At 37.1% G+C, this 19614-nt stretch overlaps 1 protein-coding gene across 1 annotated transcript in view; it reads right to left on the bottom strand.

Annotated features, from left to right (window-relative positions):
• The window catches only part of LOC128218530 (uncharacterized), a 28239-nt gene extending 9780 nt beyond the window's left edge, over window positions 1–18459 (bottom strand). The window contains exon 1 of the mRNA XM_052926216.1: window positions 18278–18459. The gene's annotated coding sequence lies outside the window, so the exon portion shown is untranslated. The remainder of the gene's footprint in view (window positions 1–18277) is intronic.
• Window positions 18460–19614: the final 1155 nt, after the last annotated feature.

The following is a 19614-nucleotide window of genomic DNA, read 5'->3' as shown; positions in this document are numbered from 1 at the left end:
GTATATGTAGCGATGGAATGCATGTGTGCGTAAGTGTGTGTGGAAATGGAGTGCGTGTCCGTGTACGAGTGTGTGTGTGTGTGTGTGTAGAAATGCAGTGCGTGTGCGCTTACGTGTGTGGGGAAGATTGAGCGTGAGTGTACGTACGTTTGTTTGTAGAGAGGGAGTGGGTGCGCGTACGTGTGTGTGCGGAGAGGGATTGCGTGCTTGGGGAGGGGGAGTGCGTGTGCACGTACAAGTGTGTGCATAGAGGGAATTTGTGTGCTCAAACGTGTATGGGGGAGAGGGAGTGCGTATGCGCGTACGTGTGTGGGGAGAGGGAGTGCGTATGTGCGCACGTGTTTGTGTGGAAATAGAATGCGTATGCGCGAACGTGTTTGGGGGGAATGGAATGCGTATGCGTGTTCGTATGTGTGTGTGTGTGTGTGTGGAGAGGGAGTGCGTACGCGCGAACGTGTGTGAGGGGAAGGAGTTTGCTTAAGTGTATGGGGGAGAGGAAGTACGTGTGTGCTTACGCGTGTGTGTGTGGAGATGCAGTTCATGTGCGCTTACGTGCGTGGGGAGAGGGAGTGTGTGTGCGCGTACATGTGTGTGTGTGTGTGTGTGTGTGTGTGAAGATGGAGTGCATGTGCGCGTACGTGTGTCTGGAGAGAGGGAGTGTGTGTACGCGTAGGTGTGTTGGGTTAGAGTGAGTGTGTGTGCACTTACGTGGGTGGAGATAGAAAGCATTTGCGCGTACGCGTGTTGGGGTAGAGGGAGTGTTTGTGCGCTTACGTGAGTAGAGATGAGTGGGTATGTGTTCGCGTACACGTGTCTGGGGTAAAGGGAGTGTTTGTGCGCGTACTCGTGTTTGGGTCTTGGAGCGTGTGTGCGCGTTAGTGTGTGTGGGGAAAAGGAGTGCGTGTGCACGTACGGGTGTTCGGGGAGATTGAGTGCGTGTAGGCGTACGTGTGTGAGGGATAGGGACTGTTTGTACGCGTACGTGTGATCGGGAAGAGGGAATGCGTGTGCGCGTACGCGTGTTGGGTAGAGGGAGAGTTTATGCGCGTACGCGTGTTTGGGAGAAGCAGTGTGTGTACACGTCCGTGCGTTCGGTGAGAGGGTTAGCGTGTGCACTTATGCTAATAACCGTCTTTTTTAGTTCTTATGCGAGTACTGGTATATATATGTTTTCAATACTTACACGCATGCTAATCTGTATTAGATTTTAGGTTCCAATTTTGGCCTGGTAAATAATAGTGTCCCTTCCGGTATTGATGAATGTTTTGAAATATATATATATATATATATATATATATATATATATATATATATATATAGTTTTAAAACCTCTAAAATATTGGGGCCCTGTTTATATTTACACCCGAATTATTGGGTCCACGGTGTATTTATTGGGGCATACCTCAATATTGGGTCAAAGACCCAACATATAAGGACCCAACATAATTGTTTGTTTTAAATGTATCTGCAGGGTCAAATACGTGATTGCAACCTGTATTCCTAAACACATTTATTGGGTCGCAATTTCACTGTTGGGTCGCCAAATATACACGCACCGTGTTTCGTGTATATTTGTATATTATATTATATATTTTGACCCAATATTGCAATATATTGGGATATCACAATAAAGTGGAAAAGCTATCGTTATTGGTATATGTTATACTTATTTTTTTCCATACACAGTAACAACAAACCTTAACGTAGCAATATAACACCTTAACCGTTTAGTTGATGTACTATTATATAGATGATGACATCATTTTCTATAAATAATTCAATTTTTTTTTTTGCTTGTGAATAGCTTTGAAAATATGATGTAAAATGGAGAATTTGCTCCTTAGGAGCAAAGTTTCCATGTTTCATCGTGTTTTTAAATATCACATTCTACATTCTCTAGATGCGTTAGAATGTGTCTCTATCAGTTATTGGGTAGATGTGAACATTAACATGTAACTCAAAATAATTTAATTCATAAAATAACTCCTATGTCAGCCAGTATAGATCCCAGGAAAAAAAATCAGGCATTCTAGTGCAAGAAAACTTTCTAAATATTACTTTCTATGAAGTTTAATGCTCCTTCCCTAAAAATCTGTTTCTTAAATGCTAAATAATGGTTTATTTTTTTATTTCTTTCCTGTACATCATCGTATCACTTCATAAGCATACAACTTGAATCCAAATGAGACGCCGAGTAATTGGACGTCCCATTCGGATCCAAGCTGGTTGACATTCTGATATGAGTTAACAATCAACATACAATAGGGGAGTGGGTACACTGACGAGCAATGAAAATGCAACAAGTATTTTTGAGTGTAACTACAAAACGTGCATTTTCGTAGACAACAGACCAAGACATATTTCATATTAGTTACCTATGCTACTCCCTGAAATGGGTTTTGTTTTCTGAAATCAACCATGACTGACTACGGCCGGACTTCTGGCGTATTCAACGTCCGCGACGCGCACGCTTTCTTAGCGACGTTTTTAAAATTCGTTTTTACTTTTATTGCACGTGTGCGTTGATTTACTTTATGAAAATCACCTGAAATAGCAAATCTCTAAGAAATAGGCAATGACACGATAAAACAATCGAAAAGTCAGTCTTCAAATTGAACGGTATAACGTCACGGGCTCCGTTTCAGACTGTCCATGACAAGGTACACAGCGTGCAACGCCGTCAAGACAGAATGTCTACCAACGTTAACGTAATCGATTCCTTGCAGCCCAATCGACGACAGAAGACTTGGTCAGGACACGGTGGTAAACCAAAACATTGGAAACTGTGTCAAGAAGACTTAGGGACTACGGTGGAAGTTGTCATCGGCTTTGCAAATTGTCGTGTTGCGCCGTAGCCATCGTATTGAAGTTACAGTCAGCTTGACACAGGCGTGGTAACTGTGTTGCTCTGGGTACCACATCTTGCACACCCGTCTCTCAGGCAATGCCTTGTTTAAATTTTCTTTTTCTGCAGGCATTAAATCTTAACACTTTGCTAGATGAAATGACGACCTTAAGAGATGTGTATATGTTTGCATTCAAAAGATATTGAAGCATATATTCTTTGTTGCGTTTTCATTGCTCGTCAGTGTATAATCCGAAAGCAGACGAAGACAACCAAAAATAACACATAGGCAAAGCAAGTTTGTCGTCACTAAGTATTATCTAACAACTGTCAACAAGTGTGTATGTGTTTAAATTTTCCAAACACTGCTGTCTGGTTGTGAAAGATGTTTGTAAAGCACTGACAAATCCTGACGAGTCCTGACTAGCAATTGTGTATAATTAATCAGAGCTTAAGATAAGGTGTGTATTGCATGTTCTAAAATATCCATTTCTCAATCTATTCCTATGTTTGACCACTTATTAGAATCGCAACCGGATGTTTGGATTCCTAGAACAGGGGGAATGTCTAATATATGGGCATCGCAGATACGGCCACAGTACCACTTCCGGGTTTAATCAGCGTGTTTCCTGGTAGTATCGTGTCAGTGTTACGAAAGCTTTCCATTTTATTAAATCATATTTTAAAGTATTTCAAAACTGGATAAAAATATCTCGAGAACATTTCAAGGATACACCCACTCTTATCCAGAAGCAGTTTTAGCCACTTGTGCCTATTTTATAACAACATGCTGTCGCATTTATAATTCCACAAAGATGTAACGCCCTCGCATTTTTGAAGGAGTAACATTTTTGTGGACTTAAGGTGACGATGTGACATCATGTGAAAATTTCATTAGCACCTTTCTCAACCATTTACCTGTTTATCACGTGTTTTCACGCCCTTGCAAACAGAGTAGACCCAGATCAGGCAGCTCCTAAAGATCTGGGTCTGCTCTGCTTGTTTCACTCAGGGGTGACAAAATTCCAGAATTCCGGATTTTGGGCAAGTGTCCAAAAAAAATAAAAAAAAATGTTTTGGACACTTGCCCACTCATTCTCAATATGTTTCTAAAACACATTAAGAATTAGTGGGCAAGTGTCAAAAACAAATTATGTTTTTTTCTCAGCTCAAATACAGTTTTCACATAAGCTTGAGTCGGATATTGTTTATGAAATTTGGACCAGGTCTCTTATTCTTGCATGCTCAGACTTCACCCTTCCTCCACACAAGCACAGTGCACCTATTGAAACCTTTGAAACTTAAAGTGGTTGAAAATTTAAATGAAATTAGAGTATGTGCTCCTATAGAGCAAAATGCTCCATTTCCCATGATATTTTTAAAGGTATTCAGACCATCATTTTTTTCAAGTTCATTTTGTGCTCTTTTTTTTTAACTTCATTTTCTATAAATTTGTAAACAATACAAATTTATAGAAAATGAAGTGATGATCTAAAATTAATGTATGAAGTAAATAGGACTGCAACGGTTCACCGAAGTTCGGTTATTTTCGATTCTTTTTTCTCGGTTCGATTTTCGGTTTGGCGCCGCAAAATTTCGGTTCGGTGCGTCAATTTACGGCCATGACGGCCCATTAGACTATACCGCTTATTTGGACCAATCAGCTTGCCGATAATATTCTGCCTACCGTTGTTAGGTAAAAATGTCTGAATTGTGCGATCCACTGGCTGCTTTAAAATCGGCACTTTGGAAGCATTTCGGCTTCTTCAAGAAGGCTTGCAGCATAACTTGATAGTTGATACAGTTGACAGATGTATATATTAGTCTTATTAGATGAATATTGGCAAGTAAATGAGTTGTTTTAAAGTGTTTCTATAATTATCTTGTGTTCCCTATTTCCGAACCGAATAATCGATAACCGAGAGGGTAATAATCGAAACTGAACCGAACCGAGAAGTACCTGTATTGTTGCAGGCCTAGGAGTAAAGTGTTAAGACTTTGGAATAGTCTTGTGTGAATGGAGAAAACGTTCGAACAGAAGCTGATAATCATTATCAGCTTCTACCAAAATGGTTATTTCATTCATTTGATTGAAAAGTCCCAACTGTGAACTGAATACATAACACTTGACAGTTCAAAAGGTAGCAGGAGATTGCATTTTGAGTCTTGATTTCCATTTAAACCCAGGAGCTTTCGGGGGCTTTGCCCCCTGGCACCCCTGTTCACTAAACAATGTAGTTTGAACTTCAGACCAAGGCTTGTAAGACAATTAACTCTCAAACCAGGACTGGTGGGACATTTTAATCTTAGACCTGGACTAATGAGGCAGCAGGCAGTGCAGTGCTGACCAGATGGAAACAGTTGACCCAACAATGTTATATATATTACTTGCAAAACCCTTAGAATTGTTGGGTCATAAATTTTCTCGCAAAACCTGGTGAAAGTGATGATATATAGTAGACAAAATTGGCTAGGGGCCCAAAAAGAGTCCCTTTAAGCCAAAACATAAGTGACAGTTAATATGGTTCCGAATTAACCAACAATGTTGCCTAGATGCCCCTTAAGGTTACCTTTAGAGCTAAGAAAGCTACAAGCTGTAATGGAGATCAGTGATCCAACAACATATTATACATGAATACCTGTTGGGTCATAAATTGTTTTCATACAAGTCCTGTTCCCATAGAGACCATGACCATTGAGACAGTTTACTCACAGGCCAAGACTAGTGAGACAGTTTAATCTCAGACCAAGACTAGTGAAGTATCAGGCAGTGCTAACCAAATGGAATTGACACAACAATGTAATATATACTACTTACAAAACCCTAAGAACTGTTGGGTCATTAATTTTTTTGCAAAACCTGATGAAAATGATCATATATAGTAGACAAAATTGGATAGGAACTCTTTTGAATCCCTTTAAGCCAAAACAAAAGTGACAGTTTTGGTCAGACCTCGGGCCAAAAACTTGCTCAGGATGTTTTTCTTGATGATGTCTTGATCGAGTTCAGTCATGGATGGGGCAAGGTCAAAAAATAGGTCAGTAGGTCAAATCTTCGAAAAATCCTGTTTACCCTGTAGGAGCCCCATTTTTTGCCCAATCTTCCTGAAATTCAGTCAGAATATTTGTTTGATGATATCTCAATCGAGTTTGACCATGGGTTGGGCCAGGTCAAAAAGTAGGTCAGTAGGTCAAATCTTTGAAAAATCCTATTTAGGCTTTAAGGGCCACATTTTTTACCCAATCTTCCTGAAACTAGCTCAGGATTATTTCTTGATAATATCTTGATCAAGTTCAATCAAGGGTGGGGCCAGGTCATAAAGTAGGTCAGTAAGTTAAATCTTAAAAAATCACAAACCTTCACCTTTGACATTAGTGCGTAAATGGGCACTCCCAACCCCTATTGCATGCACAATTGTGAAAAAGTGCCTTCATGCTAGACCCAGTCCTTTTGGGGCATGTGTCATGTGACTGTGACAGCTCTTGTTAATCATTTCTTTTTATATGCCCAAAGAAACTTTGGTTGTATTTTGTTATGGCGCATCTTCCGCTTGTCCATCCCTCTGTCTGTTTGTCTGTCAGCCATTCTTGTCCGCTCAATAACTTTAATACTATTCAGCTTAGGGCAACCATGGATTAAAAATTTATGACCCAACAATTCTTAGGGTTTTGCAAGTTATATATATATTACATTGTTGGGTTAATTTTTTTATGACCCAACAATTATTCAGAGTTCTCATGGAATATATAAAAAATGTATAATACATTGTCTTTTTGTCTGTTAGCCATTCTTGTCCGCTCAATAACTTTAATACTATTCAGCTTAGGGCAACCATGGATTAAAAAATTATGACCCAACAATTCTTGGAGTTTTGCAAGTTATATATATATTACATTGTTGGGTCAATTGTTTTATGACCCAACAATTATTCAGAGTTCTCATGGAATATATAAAAAAATGTATAATACATTGTTGGGTCACCAATCTCAAATACTACCAGTAGCTATCTTTAATTTGAAGGTTATGTTATCGGGCACCAAGGCAACACTTAATTAGGGACCAAATCAATGTCAATGTCACAGTTATCTGATATATAGAATGCCTGTGCACTCAAACATTTCTGCTCAATACCGTAACTTGAATAACTCGATCAATAGGTCATCGCCACCGTGATCTTTAATCTAGTCAGTACCATTAATTGAAACGCATTCAGCTAAGGACTACCTTATGTGGTGTTATAGATGATCATGGTCTGTAGTTGATGCTTATTTTTATACCCCCAGAAACCAAGTTCGAGAAGGGGTATATAGGAGTTGGCATTGTCGTTGTTGTCGTCATTGTCATGGTTGGTGTAGGCATGAAAAACTTTAACCTTGGCTATAACTTCTTTGTTCTTGAAGCTACTGCAATGAAACTTCACACAGCTGTTTACAATCACAAGGGCTTTAATCTGACCAAGAGCCATAACTCTGTGATGCTTTGTTGTCAGAATTATGTTTATGGTCTTGGGAAATAATAGACGAGAGTTGACCTCCATGCACGGGACTTATAGTTTTGAATTGTCTCTTCAAGACGATTATTGAGTAATAGCCCATAATAACAAAACCTTGTTGTGTCAGGAGCTGGGGCAGAAGTACTGATGGTTCTAGGGTTTTTGTGTCACCTGCTGTAGGCAGAAGGTGACACTAAACGATCACTTCTCTGGCGTCTGTCTTAGTCCGTCTGTCCAGCCGTCTGTCCGTCCATCTGTCTGTCCGTCACACTTTTCATGTCACGCGTTTTAGCTCACCTGAGCAAAGCTCAGGATGAGCTACTGTGATCGCTCGAGGCATCCAATAAATCGACTATTATTCTTTTGATATAATTAGAAATAATATAAATGATAATATAAATATAAGAAATGAACGCCTACTCGCTACATTTCAACGGGTATATGAATACAACAGGTCGCATGCATAGTTAATGTAAACCCCTTCGGGGTTTACGAACTCTGCACGCGACCTGTTGTATTCATATACCCGAGAACAGACGCGAGAAGGCGTTCATTTCTTAATTGAAATTAAGTTTTAAATTTTATTCATAATTACACCTGTAATAGCCTATAGGACTTATTCTTTTTGGCTGAAATCTGTTAAGGTTTTGGGGTTAGTGTTGTAATGCACTGTTGCTCCATGAAATAATATTTGCCCTAGGAAGCTTATATGTGACGTCGTTTGAAAAAATGGGACCAATTGCGGGACAAAAAATGCAAACTTAGATCAGACGCCGCTCATTCTGCGCGACGTCTGATCAAAGTCTGCACTTTTTGTCACCCATAGACGTGTAGAGAAAACATTTTCTCTCTCTGTGTGTGAAGATTAAACTAAAAAATAACGACACATGTGTGAAAACAGCTGATATATAATGTCACCATGTTTTCCGCAATTGGTCCCATTTTCTCAGACGACGTCACATATTTGAAATGGAAGTGCCCTGTATGCTGAACATAGATTCTGCATAGATACTGTTTCAAACAATTGATAATTTTAGTCAAATTTCACAGGATTTGAACTGAGTCATTTTTAGTTTAAATCTGATTGATAGTTGAAATATTTGCTGTAGGGAGCTTATATTTGAAATGGAGATGCAATGGAAGGCTGAATATAGATACTTCATAATTAAAGATGATGAAAATATGTTTTATCCAAATTTTAACCCTTTACCTGTTTAATGTTCATGTAAAAAAAACTCTGCCTACTATGCATATATTATTAGATCATTTTCATAGTTTGTGAATTATACTTGTAATTTGTAGAACAATATCCAGACTACAATATTTTATGTTGCAAACAGAGCAGTGTAGTGGACATGGTGTTTATTATATTAACATATGATAATAAATATCATGTCCACTACAGACCATAGTTATCTCCCCTTGATGTGTTAAAGTAGGCAAAATAAGCCCTGTCCGGGATTCTTCTTTGTTATTATTCAACAAATCTTTATCAAACTTTCAGAAATTAATGGCCATGTTGTAAACTTTCGCCTCTGTGAATTTGGTACGGGTCACATGACCCTGACCAGAGTTATCTCCCCTTGATGTGTTAAAGTAGGCAAAATTAGCTTTGTCCGGCCTAACTCCAGGGCAAAAAACCTAGACATGGAGGGGATGTACTTATTTCAAACAGTTAGCTCTAGGCGAGCTTTGCTCTTTGTTACTTTTTGTTGTATAAATGGTACAACATGTATTTTTATGCCCCCTCTCTTAAAAAAGGGGGGGGGCATATAGATTTGCCTTTGTCCGTCCGTCTGTCTGTCTGTCTGTCTGTCATTCCGTCTGTCTGTACGTTCCGAAAAGTTTGTGTCGCGTGTATCTCAAAAACCGTTAGTAGTTCAGACTTGAAACTTCATGGATGTAATACTCTGGGTGGGAACTTGCGCACCTGGGTATTTTCATCCGGCCAAAATTGATATTTACGGAGTTATGGGCCTTGATTTTGTGAAAAAATGGCATTTTTAGTTTGTGTCATCTGTAACTCTAAAAGCCTTTGTAGTGCAGACTTGAACTTCATGGATGTATTACTCAGGGTGTGAACTTGTGCACCTGGGTATTTTCATCCGGCCAAAATTTATATTTACGGAGTTTTGGGCCTTGATTTAGTGAAAAAACGGCATTTTTAGTTTGTGTCATCCGTAACTCTAAAAGTATTTGTAGTACAGACTTGAAATTTCATGGATGTATTATTCAGGGTATGAACTTGTGCACCTGGGTATTTATCCGGCCAAAATTTATATTTACGGAGTTATGGGCCTTGATTTAGTGAAAAAGCGGCATTTTTAGTTTGTGTCGTCCATAACTCTAAAAGCGTTTGTAGTAGTGACTTAAAACTGCATGGATGTATTATTTAGGGTGTCAATTTGTGCACCTGAGTATTTTTAGCCAGCTAAAATGTATTTTTACGGAGTTATGGGCCTTGATTTAGTGAAAAATCTGCATTTTTGACAATGCACTAGTGGGGGCATCTGTGTCCTATGGACACGTTTTCTAGTTCATAAAAGAGTTCTTTAAGAATAAAAGTTAAAATGAAATTTTAGCTTTGTCTGATTTATTCCCAAATCATTTGAATTTTATGTATTATTAACTTGGAGGTGTGTTTCTTGAGGCTAGGAAATCCAGTCCCTACCTAGGTTTACAGACCGCTTAAAACTAGCACCTAGGTTTGGAAAGGTTGGGGAATAATCTTTCGTAGGCAAGCAAGGTCATTTTGCTAAAAGCTAGATCGTTTCTTTTTAAGCAAGATTAAAATCTACCTCTGACTTCCTCTTACTTTGAGAGTCTAGCTGAAGGAAACGCACATCTGATGACTTTAAAAAGTAGGACCCATGCAAACATTTTTGGACTGATTTTTCAACGAAAAAAATCGTCTATTAAAATAGTGATGTCCGGGCGGGCGGGCGTCCGCACAGGACCACCTTTTGGTAAAAGTGCTATAATTATTTTATCCTTCAATGGATTGCTTCCATATTTGGACAGTTGCTTCATTGGATAGTCCCTTTCATGTGACATTGACCTTGACCTACTTTTTGCCCCGGAAAATCCGTCCATAATGCGTTTCTCGATTTTATTTTTTTAGCTCACCTGAGCACAGCTCGGGGTGAGCTTTTGTGAACGAGCGTGGTCAACAATTTGCTAATAACCTAATAACCACTTTATAGGCCAGAATTTAGAACCTTGTGTCGCCAAACTTGCTCATAATGTTTTCTATTGATAATATCTCGACCGGAAGCTTTTTTTTCTTCACTATTAGATCTATTTAGACAAATAATTGATATTTTGTTCCATGTTTAGGTCAATTATTTCAGGGTGACATGGCTTACGAGCATGTGCAAATAAACAAACTAGCTATAGCTTAGGTGGCCGAACTTACGTACTTCAAGGGGCTAGCTCACGTAAGAAGACTTTAAAAATTCCAATCATAGTCACACGGCCTGTAAACGTGGGCGCCACCTCTTTTTATGCCCCCAGAATCTGTGATTCGGGGGCATATAGGTTTTGCCCTGTCTGTCTGTTTGTCTGTCTGTGTCACGAAAACTTAACCTTGGCTATAACTTTTCAACCATTGGTCATAGAGCTTTCATACTTGGCATGTGTCTTCCTTGTGACAAGAGCTTTCCAGCTGTGCAAGATTTGTAACTCTGTCTGCAATATTTAAGGAGTTATGCCCCTTTAACCGAAAACTTAACCTTGGCTATAACTTTTCAACCATTGATCATAGAGCTTTAATACTTGGCATGTGTCCTTCTTGTGACGAGCTTTCCAGCTGTGCAAGTTTGTAACTCTGTTTGCAATTTTGATGGAGTTATGCTCCTTTGAAATTTTGAGTTTTTTTACAAAAGTGCCGCCTGGGGGGCATTCGTGTTTCACAAACACATTTTTCTTGTTTTTAGATGCATTGAAAATGCCCCTATGCAACTTCACAGATACCAAGACATATTTCCACAATTTCCTAGATTGAAGCAGTTTGGATTAAGCAGACGATAATTTTATCGGCGGGTTCAGGGTTAAACTATCGTAAGCAAAATTATGTGTGGCCGCAGCCTCTTAATATAGCGACAAAAACATTTGACGTCATCTGCGAAAAGGACCTTATTGCGGAACAAACCATGACGTACGTCATAAAGCAGCTGCTTTCACACGTTTATGTTGATATTTATAGTTTATACTGCACACAGAGTGATAAAATGTTTTTCTACTAGACTATACAGTCCTATGTGACAAAAAGTGCAGGCTTTGATCAGCCACCGGGCAGAACGAGGCGTCTGGTCAAATCTTGCACATTGTGTCCCTCCATAAGGTCCTTTTCCCACACAACGTCATTTTTCAGCCGTTTTAGATCTGCAGTCTTGTGCTTTTCAGCTTATTGTAGAGCTAAGCCATTAAAATGTTTAGTGTCCTGAAAAAAAATGAAACTGCGTAGACGGTCAGTGTGGCACGTGCTCGCTTAGCCCATTCAGCCCTAGCGACGAGTTTCAGCGTCCTTTGCAAAAACGTGTAAACCAGATCAGAGGGAGCCCTCTGATCAGGGTTTCACTTTTTGTAAAAAAATTAGATTTATTCATATTTTTTTCTCAAAAAATTCCCCCAAAATCTCAGACTGAATTTGTCTTTATAGATCGCATGGAAAAGTCCATTTTAAGGCTAATGCTCAAGGAACTATCTGCACTTTTGTTTTAACGCACTTATGCCTAAAGTCGACAAAAGTAGACATAGGCAAATGGTGTAGACCCAGATAAGCGGACTATGTTTGCTCAACCTGAAATTTCCAAAAAAATCAAAAATCTTAACACTTTGGAAAGTTTGTCCTTATTGTATCAAAATAGACTGTTCCGTGGAATAAATTGGAAAATCCCACTATTAATTCAGGCATGAATAGTAGTGATGTACTGATTAATCAGAAAGTCAACGAATCGTTGACGAGTAGCCCTCTGACTTGACGATGACGGCCGCAAATATTCGTTGACGAAATTTGCCCAAACCCGAAAATGCTTCATTAGTACTGTAGAAGGCATGCGTCTTTGCCTTCGAAAAAATACTGCACTTTTATCACTAGTTTTTAATTGAAAGAAAGTATTTTTCTATAAGTTCTCTATATCCTCCTATATACCCCCAACTTTTGTGTCGGGGGATAACAATACTGTATCAAGCATCAAAGAGTATTATAGTAGTCATTTAACCTTTACAACATTAGTTCTAATGAAGTTTTGCAACTTTTCTCACAAACATTAATACTGTCCCTTTTAGTTGACTTTAGTCGATTAATCGTCAACTTTGACCACTGATTAATCGACGAACTTTTTGGGGGCTGATTACAATCACTAATGAATAGGTTAAGTGATTACCGAATTATTTTTTTTAAAATGGTTCTTTCATATTTTACCTCATTCTAACTGCAAGTTCACGATTATACTAGCAAATGTTACTACCGCTGTTATGATATACCACTATACCGGTATATCGAGGGGTTGCTGCCAGAAGCACATAGCTCCTTCTGGCAGTAATCCCTCGATATCATTCGATGTAATTTACACAGGTTCTTAAGACCTCCAAACTGTGTGCAAGAATAGCGGTCCATTCAAGACCTAGGGACTGTTACAGAGGGACTTCGAAATTTCCTTAACATTGAGTTAATGTTTCGTTAATGTTTGCTGGTAAATAATGGTTACAGTAGTGAACTTGATTAAATTGACAACTCTTCCGGTTCCGGTTTGGTATTACTGATTGAATTATGGGATGTGTCAATTCTTATGCAAAATAGTTTGGATGCTGGGACTCTCACAGCTGGCGGTGTCTCACAAAGTTTCCATCTGTAGGTATTTGCAACGCTCAAATACATGTATAATGGCCACAAAATGTTTGAAAACGCTGGATTTTCTTAGTTTGTTAAAGCTTTTAATGGCATCATTGATTAAAAGGTTAAATACTGTGGTACACGTATTAAGGTTAGGTGTTGATAATAATGACAAAAAGTTATGTTTATTGTTTAGCGATTTATTAACACAACGAGCTTCATTAATACTAACCCTATCCAATACAGTAACAATTATTAACGTATAAAACATGATAAAAAGTATACATAATTCGAATTATCTGCACCTGATTAACCCAATCATCCAAATTGGTAGAGCTGTTACGAGTATCCGAGTACTCGGATATCCGTGAATCAGGCCTAAAAATCGTGTACGGATATTCGTCATTGCCGAGATCGGTGGATCGCAATCTTTTGCACATTATATAAGTTATACAAAGTATAACGTTTTTGTTCATTATCTTGCCATTTTAAACTGTTCATTTCTGAACAGAAAGTAAAGAATCAATCTATAGGTAGCAACGAACCTTTGTCATTATATAAGATTCGATGATATTCTTGTATGAATTTTCAAAACACAAAAACATGTTTTGAAATTAAATCTTAAATCAGAATGACAATGAACAAAAAATTAATTATAATTTTATGGATATAAAATAATAAATAAATAAATCGGGCTTATTGGTTGACAGGACTGATACACACACACTTTGTAAAATAAATAATTTGCCAGCATTAACGTTTGACTTAAATGATTCGTATGTGAGCTATTCACTAGGAGAAAGAAACTACTGAGTAAAAACAGTCATAAGGGTATTGCTAGTATTTGCTATCTTTCCATTGCTGTGTTGTTATTATTATGTCTCCCCTTCTCTGAAAGGGGGAGACATATTGTATTTGTAGTTATTCTTATTCTTATTCTTATTATTCTTAGTCTTCTGGGAATTTTTTTGTCCGAGGCAGAACTCGGAAACTACTTGAAGGAATTGATTGAAACTTGGAACATAGCTAGATGGCGATGTGAAGTTGTGCCCCTTGCAAGAGTTATAACTCTAGACCATTTTTTTGCAGAGTTATCTCCCCTTTTTCAATTTTTTAATGGTGTACTTTGTCCAGAGCAGAACTCAGAAGCTACTTGAAGGAATTGATGGAAACTTGGAATATAAATAGATGGCGATCTGCAGTTGTGCATCCTGCAAGAGTTATAACTCTAGGCCACTTTGTTGCAAAGTTATCTCCCCTTGTTCAATAGTTAAATAGTGTAAACTTTGTCCAGAGCATACTATGACAACTACTGGATGGAATTTTATAAAACTTCATACAATTGTAAAGCTCAATGAGAGGAAATGCATTATTCAGGGGCCATAACTCTTAATTACATAATCACAGAGTTATGTCCCTTTGTTACTTTTTCTTATCTAGTTCTTCTTCTTATTCTTCTGGGAATTTTTTGTCCGGAGCAGAACTCGGAAACTACTTGAAGGAATTGATTGAAACTTGGAACATAGATAGATGGCGATGTGAAGTTGTGCACCTTGCAAGAGTTATAACTCTAGGCCATTTTGTTGCAGAGTTATCTCCCCTTTTTCAATATTTTTATAGTGTACTTTGTCCAGAGCATAACTGAGAAACTACTTTAAGGAATTGATTGAAACTTGCAACATAGATGACGATGTAAAGTTGTGCATCCTGCAAGAGTTATAACTCTAAGCCAATTTGTTGCAGAGTTATCTCCCCTTGTTCAATAGTTAAATAGTGTAAACTTTGTCCAGAGCATACTATGACAATTACTGGATGGAATTTTATAAAACTTCATAGAATGGTAAAGCTCAATGAGAGGAAATGCATTATGCAGGGGCCATAACTCTACTTTACCTAATTACACAGTTATTTCCCTTTGCTACTTTTTCTTATTTGGAGCATACCATGAAAAGTATTGGATGTAATTTGATAAAACTTCATAGAATGATAAAGTTCAATGAGAGGGATTGCTTTGTACAGGAACCATTACTCTAATTTACTTCATGACAAAGTTGTCTCCCATTCTTTAGGTCAAACATATGCTAGGGGAGACATCTGTTTTCGACGCTATACTCGAAAACAACACCCATCTAGTTTTCAAACTGAATTTCGATGAACAGATGATGAAAGCTATAACACAAATATCAAAATAGATATTATTTTACAACACAAATTTAAAGAAAATGATTTTCGTAAGGTGTTTATGTGGTCGTTAATTAATACTAATGATTCGTGGTTCGATCTGTGAATCGTCATCTCTGACTCGTGGATCGAATCGGATCGCCACTTGACCGGCGATCCACAGCCCTACAAATTGGACAATCATTATGTAATAATTAAAATTGATAATAGAACTATCACTAAAATATTTTGATGCTCTTTTCTGACAATATTGTCAATATTGTCAAACATTCTATTTTATCTAGAAGTCGGAGGCAAAATTACCTATTTATATTTCAAAGTGATATAAACCTTCAAAGCAAATAAATAGGATCCTGATGAAACAACTACAGATGCTGTCTCGACGGGGTCCAAACTATTTACATATCAAATTGGTTACAGGGTTGATTGTTCATACTTCTTTATATCCAGAAGTTCTTTTTACAATATTCAGTTAAAAAAAACTAATGTCTTGCTGTCAGTTTTTGATTGCCTCCAACTGTCCCCACTTTCAGGAAACGACTTAAGCCTCTTGGTGGGCCAATTTGGAAATTGGTTCCTGATCCAATTTTGTTAACAGATCTGATCATCATGTCTACTAGAAGTAAGACATGTTATATCTAAATCCATACATTTTGAAATTTTAAATTCATTCAGCCCTAGTGTCAAAGATAAGCGTGGAATCATACCGATTCGACCCAATAGCTTAATGCATTTTATATATTATATATAACATATTGGGTCTAAAGCCCCAGTAAAATGATGGGTCTGACCCAAGAAGTTGGTGACACTAAAAAGGTACCTATGTCTCAAGATTTTCTGATGTATATTGATATACATAGCATTCCAACAATCAATCTATACTGTATATAGGACAATGACGCCTGTATCACTATTATATCTAGTAGGTCCCAATAAATATGGATAGGATTATAGTCCCAATAAGTTGGCGAGTTTAAGTATATATATATATATATATATATATATATATATATATATATATATATATATATATATATATATATATATATATATATATCATAGAGCATTAATTATTATTTTGAACACTTGTGTAAATACATTCAATTAAAGTAAACAGTCGATATAAATCACTCGCGTATCCATTTAGTACGCCAGTGTTTCCATATCGATAGAACATGAGATTATTTCCCTGGTGGGGCTTGAACCCACAACATCTTGGGTGAAAGGTCGATACCTAAACCACTAGTTTACTCTCTATGACTGGTCTTAATATCATTGAATATATACGTGTACTTAAATTGATATGAGTGAAACTACACCGCTATTGGCAATTACTTACTGCCGTATATGATTTTAATGCTGGTATGTTTGTTTATTTATCACACTACAGTGGTACATGTGACATGACGATTGGTGACCGATATCTTAAATATTTATACTTATCACAAGATACAAGTTACATGATACACTATTCTTTATTTAAAGCCGGGTATATGACAACAAGAAACATTAACTGAATTAGCTATTATCCGATTAAACATCTCACCTAAGCCATTGTTAAACGTAACTTAAGCCTAAAAAGAAATGTGTGTTTATCAAATGATTTTACAAAAGTTTAGATAGGGTCGGCTTTAGTTTATAAATTATTTAACACGGAAGTTAGTTATATTAATATTACAATTAGTTTAATCTAAACTTATTTATTTTACAACGATTGTAAAACAAGCAATTGCAACTAATATTAATCACGATTGGAACGATGTTGCATGAGAGTGTGGTGTTGTGGGGGAAATCGGAGGAAACCCACTTGTACGACTTTGTAACCACAAACCAAACTCGCATGTGGCCAAGCCGGGAATCGAACCATAGTCGCCTATGTGAGAAGCGAGTGCACCAACCACTGCGCTAACCGGACAACCTAATTGGTATTAATATTAACATTCGCACTTCAATAAAAGTTCGTAAATATAATAATCTTTAATAACGAATTTCAATTATTTCCTGAACTGTGAAGTTCTACAAAGGAAAAGTGCAATAGTCAGAATATTTAGTTGTTTGGGTAACATTCACTTTATGTGATAACTAAAATTGATCATACGAAAGGTAGCGCCTTATGATTTCAAATAAATTTTTATGCCACGTTTTCTTATTGAAATGATTTTTTCTTAAGTATTGGAATTATTGTAAAACAGCGAAGCGTGGAGACCGTATGTGTTACAACACGAATTGATTTGCTTATATACGCGAGGTAAAATATTTATAACAAGTCATGGCCGCAATAATATTTTGCCTTCGTTATCTAACTAACAAGAGGCGATGGAGTTTCAACAGTTAAGCGACTTCATAGCTACACGGTCAATCCGTTTTATCAGAGTTTTGAAGTTCAAATGTCGAGTTTAAGTGTCAACATTGAAGGATAAGTCATAAAGAAAATGTTTGTTAAGGTAACCCGACCGACCAACTAAAATTAAATGTCATTAATTTATGACATATTAAAGCTCCATAACAACAGCAATATATGGATGACATTTGTAAAAGAGAGCATTATTTGCAAGAAAATAATCTTTTTTATCCATAAAAAAGTATATTTGAATAAAAAAGTGAATATATACCTACCCAACAAAGTTTTTTTTATATCTTGCCCTAAACAAACATTTGTTTGACCTAAGCAGGTATGTGTTGGTTTAAAGGATGCTTATAAAGTACTTTAGACCGAATATTGTCCGCTATGGCCGCCCGCCTCATTCACTTTATTACGAATAATATATAAAGACGATCTTCTACACAAAGGTTTAACAAATACTTGGGGAAGTTCTTTTCAATTTGAAATTCATGTCTCCATTTTAAATCGTAATCTTTTGGTTCAAGTCATTCGAGAAATAGTTGTAAGAATTATATATAAAAATAAATGTATCTACTTACACAATATGAAGAAGTTTGTTCACTATTTTGTCCAATTCTCGTTTTTCGACATATTAAAATCGGTGTGGACAGGATACCAAATGAATTGTGTCTGAAAAACAGAACATAAGTCATGGATAGACAAGCATTTTGAAAACGAAACTAACAACTTCCTGTTTATAACTTCCCGATTGTGAATGGAAGGGAACTAACCGTTAAGGCTAAGTTATGATGTTATTTTGCTTTACTTCCCCTTGATTAATAATAATAAAAGTATTGTCGCCAAGGTCATAAACACAGGTGAAAGTTTGCATCTCCTTCGATGGACGAGGTCACACAAACAGGTGGTAGTTTCGCAATTTAAACCGACTGCCGAGGCCACACAAACAAATTCATTGTGTGGGAACGGACACCGGATATAGCTAAAAAAGTGATAAATCGATAAGCGTTTGGTTTTGACACTTGGATAGTTTTCTATCATTTTTTTGTATTTTATGGTGATATATTTAACAAAATCGAAGAGTTTTAATTACTTGATACTGTGCAATATACGACTATGATGGAAATGGGTCTCCTCTTTTGTATAATAGCCCAATTCTCGCCGAAAGTTGCATGATCGCTCACAAATGTTCATTTATGTGGTACGATTTCAAACATAAATCAACAAATTGAAAGTAAGAATAAAAACTGAATCGAGCGATTTCATTGCAATTACATAATCTAGTAATGTGTAAAATATCAATATGATATCTTTTGTTGTTACGGATATATTCATACCTTTTGATGCCCTGGTAGTGTACTGGGGATAGGTGAAGCAAATAAATAACTGCACAGGGGATAGCTATTTAGTGGACTGAGGATAGTAACGATGTATTTAGAAAAACGAGACTGTGATAATGATTACGGCTATTTATCTATACGCGAGCTCGAGGGAAATTGTTCGATGTTGTCCATATCGAAGGATGAGAGCAAAAACATGTTGTTGATCTTTGTATATGTATGCATTTAAAACTGTTTCATTCATACATATTTGTCAATCATGATGTGTTTTTTCACAAGGATCAATATCTAAATATTTGAAATTCGCCGGTATTCTGATTTATTGAGAAACACAAAACATATGGCCGTAGAATTTATGTGGTGTTTGCTATTCATATATATAATATTGCTTTGTAAATCACGTAGGTACGTTTTTGCAAACAGAAAGTCACCAGTAGGGATATTGTGATCAGATCTGGAACACGTAAAGCTTTGTTCTAAGCTTGGGTCTTTGCTGGTATTACTTAGAACAGAATAATGGTCTCTGCTCTTTCACTTTAGTGAGAAAGAATGTATTGTGACCAACCCTGATATTTACG

The sequence above is a fragment of the Mya arenaria genome, chromosome 14, assembly GCF_026914265.1.
Source record: "Mya arenaria isolate MELC-2E11 chromosome 14, ASM2691426v1".
NCBI classification, from domain to species: domain Eukaryota; kingdom Metazoa; phylum Mollusca; class Bivalvia; order Myida; family Myidae; genus Mya; species Mya arenaria.
Note: the sequence above shows the minus strand (reverse complement) of the source record. Positions and strands in the feature narration are given on the sequence as shown.